Source organism: Barbus barbus (assembly GCF_936440315.1).
Source record: "Barbus barbus genome assembly, chromosome: 44".
Classification (NCBI taxonomy): domain Eukaryota; kingdom Metazoa; phylum Chordata; class Actinopteri; order Cypriniformes; family Cyprinidae; genus Barbus; species Barbus barbus.
In genome coordinates, this window is record NC_136722.1 from 24,894,869 (window position 1) to 24,902,753 (window position 7,885).

Below are 7,885 nucleotides of genomic sequence, written 5' to 3' on the forward strand. Positions count from 1 at the left end.
AAAAAAAAATATAAGTAAGCATTATGTATTTAAATATTGTAAGACTGCATTTTATGCATTTAACAAATGGAATACACTTATGTATGTAATAAATAAAAATGAAAAAAAACAAGGCAAAAATATGCTTCTAGGCAATATTTTTCCTACCTGGTAGGTGAGTTCTTTGATGCGTCTCTCATATTTACGAACCCCCTTGATAGAGTCACTGGCCTTTCTCTGTTCTATCTCCACCTCACTTTCCAGCTCTCTCACCTAACAGATGTGTAAAAAAATTTAATCGAACAGAATTAGCATTTTACAGAAAACACATTAGACTTGTTTTTGAAAACATCAGCAGATTACCCTGGCTTCCAGTTTCTGGACCTGCTTCTTGCCTCCCTTCATGGCGATCTGCTCAGCTTCATCCAGACGGTGCTGCAGGTCTTTGATGGTCTGCTCCATGTTCTTCTTCATGCGCTCCAGATGAGCACTGGTGTCCTGCTCCTTCTTCAGCTCCTCTGCCATCATGGCAGCATCAGTGATGGCTTTCTTGGCTTTTTCCTCAGCATTCCTGCACTCCTGCACTGCCTCCTCAACCTCAGTCTGAAGCTGAGTATTATCTCCCTCCAGCTTCTTCTTCTGATTCAGCAGACTGGTGTTCTGAACATAGACAGTATTGACATTCATATAGTCTCTAGATCAGTGGTTTTCAAACTTTTCAGAGCGACCCTATTTTTTTCTTTTTAAATTGACGCGACCTACACACACACACACACACACACACACATATATATATATATATATATATATATATATATATATATATATATATATATATATATATATATATATAGAAAGAAGGAAGGAAGGAAAGACAACCGCGCTACAGACCGATCTTAAGTCCCACCGTAGAGCTCCGGAAGGATGCTCTGTTCCAAAATCAAATCAATGTCGGTGCTTCTGAAATTAGTGAGGGTGCTTGCCTTCATGCATATCTATTCTGACAAATCATATTTCTTGTCCATAGTTATAATTATCACAATGTCATTGCGATTTCAAGAGAATATGCGGATGTCACTTCCGAACATTTGTTGCAAGTACGCCACATTGGTTCTCTTAGTAGCATGAAAAACAAAACTTTTATTCAAATTCTGAATGGAGAATAGGCTATAGCTATACAGCAAAGAAAGCACGCAAAGTGCGCTTCCTTAGAAAGCTGTCAATCATTTCAGTTTATCGCGATCTCTAATTCCGCTATAATCAAAGAATCTCTCAACACAGCACAATTAATCACTTGTTTATATCACCTACACTTTGATATAAACAAGCTACAGCTTCCAGAACTCTGGACTGAACAAGAACACTCGCTCTCTGAGCGGTGAGTGAATTCTGACTCACTAAAGCTCCTCTGATTGGCCATTGCGTTATAGAAATCAACAGATATGTCTCTGATTTGCTACAATGTACAACGCTGAAAAAACAGAGCGCAAACACGAATACACATTTGATTCTGACCTGATGCGTCTGCCGGTTACTTTTGTTTTGTTGTTTATGTTGGTTAGTTGCTTCTTTCCTGAAACTGGTTACATACGTTTTCCTTAAATCATCCTGGCGACCCATTTTTTAACCCACGGGCTGCATCCGGCCCGTCTGCATTCATTTTGTGGCCCGCATCATATTGAAGATGAATGCATTTTTATTACAGTTTGCGCTCAAAATGCAGTTTGATTTTTTTTTTATTAAATGTAGCCTATACAATCGCAGTAGTAAAAGCTGCTCGATCTCTGCAAGCGCTGTAACTAACCACGCGCGGCCTGCCCCAAACAACTTAAAAGAGAAGCGCTGTCCAACAAAAGAGGACATGATTTTACTCCTACATCAGTCGAGTGTTTGAAATAACTTCATTTTGTTCACTTTGTGAGCGGTTTTTGTCACAGAACGAGGCAGATAATATATTCTATACCGTAAAGGCAATGTCAATTATCATTGGATTATAAATATACTTTATTATGAAAATACCGGAGATGGCTTGATGAACACAGTTAAACCATATATTGTCGCGTCATATGTTTATTGCCGTATACTGTTGAATATTTAACCCTTGTGCATCAATAAAAAAAAGTTACACTCAGGTCCATAGTGGACAAAAATCTCCATGTCAAAAAAACGGTCATAAAAATTGGAAGCTTTGGAGCACAGACTTATGTTTGATCTAATTTTAAAGAAGACCCATGGCAGATTATTGTTGAAGTAAAAAAAAAGTTTAAAAAATGAAACCTAACAAAAGTTATACAGGTTTAAATTTATGAAAATGATTTATGAACAATATTTAGGGTTTGAAGTTTTTGTTAGTATGACTATATGGACAGGTGTGTCATACCTGAGAATGCAGGAGCTGAACTCTCTCACTGACGTCCAGCAGTTCCTGCTCAGCCAGTTTCCTTCCTCTCTCAGTCTGTTCCACCAGGGATCTCAGCTCGTCCAGTTCAGCCTGCAGCAGATTGTTGCGTCTATCCACGATGGCAATGTTCTCTTTGAGATCATCATTACCACGCAGAGCGTCATCCAGCTGCATTTGGGCATCCTGTGAAGGACAAGTTTACAATTTAAAAGACAAAAGTGGAATTTCATCTAAGCATCATAAAACCTGAGTTGAAGATTCTTCATACTTTAAGATGTCCATGAAGACCTTTGAGTTGCTTCTGGGCTTCTGATGCCTGTCTGTTAGCCTGGCTGAGCTGAATCTCCATCTCATTGAGGTCTCCCTCCATCTTCTTCTTCAGTCTGAGAGCTTCATTCCTGCTGCGAGTCTCTGATTCAAGTGAGCTCTGCAGGGTATCAACCATTCTCTGCTGGTTCCTCTTGGACTGCTCCATCTCTTCATCTTTCTCAGTCAGCTTACGTTCAATATCAGCCTTTACTTGATTGAACTCCAGCTGAGCTCTAAGTATCTTGCCTTCTTCATGCTCAAGGGAACCCTATGAAGAGGAAAAATAGGTAATTTTAAGATATGTCAGATGAATATGAATTTTAGGGGAATATTTGGTTTTTCGTTTACCTCAGCCTCCTCCAGAGCAGTTTGTATCTCTTGTTTCTCCTGCTCCAGTTGTTTCCGAACTTTCTCCAGCTCATGAATATTCTTCCCACTCTCACCAAGTTGCTCAGTGAGGTCAGAAATTTCCTCTATGAGATAGAAATAACACATGACCTCACAAATGCAAGAAAGTAAACTAATGGTTTGGAGATGTAAAACCATCCTCACCTTGGAGATTCTTGTTCTCTCTCTTCATGCTCTCCAGGTGGTCCAGTGACTCCTCATATGAATTTTTCAATTTAAAGAGTTCAGTGCTCAGAGATCTAGCTTCTTTTTGGGTACTTTCCAGTTCAGTTTGGGATTCCTCATACTTCTGCTTCCACTCAGCTAGGACCTGGTTAAATTTAACAGTATATTAAAGAATTATGCTGGACACTCTCCATAGTTAGAAATGTATAACTTATAATGCTATTTTGTTTTGTAATGTATGGTTTAAGTGAGGTGTCACTGGTTTTTAAGGTAATGGCTTTCACTCATTACCTTGTCAAAGTTTCTTTGCTTCTTGTCCAGAGCAGCAGCAGCAGCATTGGATCTCTCCACATCCACCATGAGATCTTCAATCTCATTCTGCAGCCTGTGTTTGGTCTTCTCCAGTGAGGAGCATTTAGCATTAACAGCTTCCACAGCTTCTTCTGCATCTTGCAGACGCTGAGCCAGCTTCTTTCTGTAATAAATAATCAAAATACATCATATTTCTGAAGCATCATTCATTACACTCTATTTGAACATGTTTAAAGGCTGCAAACCCTAGTGGAAAAGTCAGAAGATATTTTGTGTATTGTTACTTAAGACCAAAAATCTTAAGATTTAAATATTCTTTGTTTCTTACTTGGCATCTTCCAGCTCCTCAGTCCTCTGGATGGCATCAGTTTCATACTTGGTTCTCCACTGAGCCACCTCAGAGTTTGCCTTGGACAGACTACGCTGCAGCTCAGCTTTGGCTTCTTGCTCCTCCTCATATTGCTCCCTCAGCAGATCAGAGTCGTGACGAGCAGACTGAACTGCATGGGCCAGGGCATTCTTAGCCTGGAGACAAACACATATTTGGTGCCAGTGGATTTTTATTTCTTAATTACTTAAATCTTTAGGAAAATTTTGGACAGAGAAGGAGATTTTGAAAACCTTGACTTCCTCCTCAAGTTGTCTCTTGAGGTCTTCAATCTGCTGAGTGTAGGACTGCTTGCCTCTGGTCAGCTGAGACACCAGGGAGTCTTTCTCCTCTAGCTGTCTGGACAGTTCACCTGAAATGCAATATTAAAAAATGTATCATTATGGCACCTTTGGTAACATAACATAATATTTTGTTTTCTTACCATTTTCAGTTTGCAGCTTGGCTTTTTGCATGGTGAAGTCATTGATTGTGCGCTGGCCTTCCTCAGCTTTGGTTCTGTACTCACTCATCTGGTCTTCCAGAGTTCTGCACATTTTCTCCAGGTTTGCCTTGAGGATGAATTATAAGATCGTTGATTACTTTCTTTCACTTGATTATTTAGACTCTTAGCATCATTTCTTTTACTTACCTTTGCCTTCACAATCTGCTCCATATTGGAGACCACATCATCCAGTTCCAGTCTCAGTTCACTCTTCTCTTTCTCCAGCTTCTGCTTCACTCTCTGAAGGTTGTCGATCTGCTCTCCCAGATCAGCTACACTGTCGGCATGTTTCTTCCTCAGTGTAGCAGCGGTGGCCTCATGTTGCAGAGTGGACTCTTCAAGGTCTCTGCGAAGCTTCTGGAACTCAGCTTCACGTTTCTTGTTCATCTCAATCTGGGCAGCAGTGGCTCCACCAGCCTCCTCCAACCTCTCACTGATCTCCTCCAGTTCTCTGGACAGATCAGCTCGCTGTTTCTCAACTTTAGCACGAGCAGCTCTCTCAGCCTCCAGCTCTTCCTCGAGCTCTTCAATTCGGGCCTGGTAATGTAAAGAAAGTTAAAAGTTAGTATTCCTTACTGTCCCACTATCAAACATTTTAAGAATCATCAATTTTACCTGCAGCTCCTTCAGTTTCTTCTGGAGTTGGGCTGCCATTGCCTGCTCATCTTCAATCTTGCTACTAAGCTGGCTGATCTCAAAATCTTTTCTGCCAAGTAAATAGGATTTAAATGAAGAGAGGATAATACAAAATGGATTAAACTTCTTTTAATATTAAAACTGAATTTTAAATATTTTATAATATATAATATATATTACTTCTTTAGCCGCTCCTCCATCTGCTGCTTATCATTTTCCAAATCCATCACATTCTCTTGAGTCAACTTCAAGTCACCCTCAAGCTTTCTTTTAGCTCTCTCAAGATCCATGCGGATTTTCTTTTCTTGTTCCAGAGAACCTTCAAGCTAAATTTAGGCCAAAATAATTATAACACTTACATTTATAAATAATAAATAATTATGCAATTTCATTTGAATTCTAGTTTAATGCGTTCTGGCTCTTACATCATCCACTTGTTGCTCCAGCTTGGCTTTGGCTTTAGTGAGAGTGTTGACTTTGTCTTCCTCACTCTGGAGGTCATCCAGTGTTTGCTGATGGGCCTCCTGCAGAGCTTTCTTCTCCTTGGTCAGCTTAGCGATGATCTCATCCAAAGCTGCCATCTCTTCTGTCAGGTTTTTAACCTGTAGAAATGTGTCATTGTATCAGTGGACTCCTTAAAAACCATTTTTACATCTCTAATGTGTTGAAAACTGACCTTGTTCTCAGTGGCGTGTTTCTCTTTCTCCACTTTGGCAAGAGTGAGTTCAAGATCATCAATGTCCTTCTTGAGCTCAGAACATTCATCCTCCAGCTTTCGTTTCTTTGCAGTCAGCTCAGCATTCATTTCTTCTTCATCCTCCAGTCTCTCAGTCAGCTCTTTGGTTTTAGCCTCAAGCTGGATCTTGCTCTTGATCAGACCCTCACATCTCTCCTCAGCATCTGTAAGATTATCTTGCTCCTATCAGAGTGAAAAAATTATTTATTATTAATTTAGATTGGTGTGTGTGTTCGACTTCTGAAAAGTAAAAACTTACAGACTGCACTGCAAGTTGAAGGTCATTCTTCTCTTGGAGAAGAGAAACCATCTTTTCTTCAAGCTCCTTTTTGCGGGCTTCAGATTTGGCGTAAGCCTCCTTCAACTTCAGGAATTCTTCCTTCATGTTGGCCATCTCTTTCTCAGTCTCAGCAGATTTCAGCAGAGGCTTAATCTTGAAGTAGAGCTTCATCCAGGGCCAATTCTTGACACCCATGAAGGCACGTACGTTCCACTGGATCACCAACAAAGAATCTCTGTAGATATTGAATAAGCATGTTCAGTCTTGCGTTATATATTGTAAGTTGGAGAAAACAGTAAAGTCTGAAGAGCTAAAAACTAACCTTCTCTCCACAATTTTCTGGAACTCAATTCTTGATAGAAAACCACGAGACCTGGCCTGAATTCCAGTAATAATAAGTGCAAGACGGTCGTCTCGCATCTCCTCAAGAGTACCCAGAAGGCCAGCCTTAAAAAACACCTGAATAGCAAAAAAATTTGCATCAAAAAGGATGAAAATGAAACAGTGGCTTTGTAAAAAGTTACTGTTAACATAAAAATACCTTAGTATGTCCTAATTTGTACTGGTTGTGATCAATGTCCAGAGAACCCAGAAGTTTCTCTGCACCCTTCTTGTTATCAATGAACTGTCCCTCAGGGATAGCAGCAGGATTTAGGATGCGGTATCTTCAAAAAAAGAATTTGCAATCATTTGGTGTCACACATAAAATTGTTTTGCAAGACACAAAAATCATTTAGTTTCATACTTACCGTTGTTTAAAATCTCCATACAGGATCCTGTTGGGAAATCCCTTTCTGCAGATCCTGATGCCCTCCAGCACACCGTTACAGCGCAGCTGGTGCATGACCAGAGGATTCTCCATCGCTCCAGGAGTCTTAGTCTCATTGGGGATGATGCAACGCACAAAGTGAGGGTGAGTTGACCTCAAGTTTGTCATCAGCTTGTTCAGGTTCTCCTGTTGGTAAACCATAGAGGATTTGAATGTATATGCAATAAAACCACGTGAGACTTAATGTGTATGTATGTTTTCATTTATTTATTGATTTTTTTTTCTTTCTGAGAAATTATGTATGTCCTGATCTCTGTATGTATTTTCCTTCTGAAAAGGAAAAAAAAACATGTGAGACAAAGCAGTGTTATATTATTAAATAACCTCACATACCCTATGGAGGGCTGACACTGTCTGGAAGGAAGAGCCCTTCTTTTTGCCACCTCCTTTTCCACCCTTACCTCCAGAATCTGTAGCTGTGAAATACATGAAATTTGTGGTTACTACTATACAGTAAAATTAGTGCTTATTATATTTTCATATTATACATCAGTGTGTACTTGCCTGAGTCAGCACTAGCATAATTAGCAAACAGAATACCCAACAGCTTAAGGGTTGATTTCTGGAACAACCCTACAACAGTCTCATTGAGAGGGTCCTTGTTCTTCACCAGCCAGTTTGAAATGTTGTAGTCCACAGTGCCAGCGTAGTGAACCAGGGCAAAATGAGCTTCTGGTTTGCCCTTGACAATCCTGGGCTTCTGGAAGTTAGGATTTTTGCCCAAATGGTTGTCATAAAGCTTAGCTTTGAATGTTGTATCACTGGCTTTGGGGAACATGCACTCCTCTTCAAGGATGGACATGATACCCATGGGCTAAATTGAGACAGTCAATTTGTGACAGACAATATGTCAGTTTTCCACAACAGTTAAGACTTATCATTTATGTAATATTCACCCACCTTCTCAATTAGCTCAATACAAGCCTGCAAGTCCATGCCAAAGTCAATGAACTCCCAC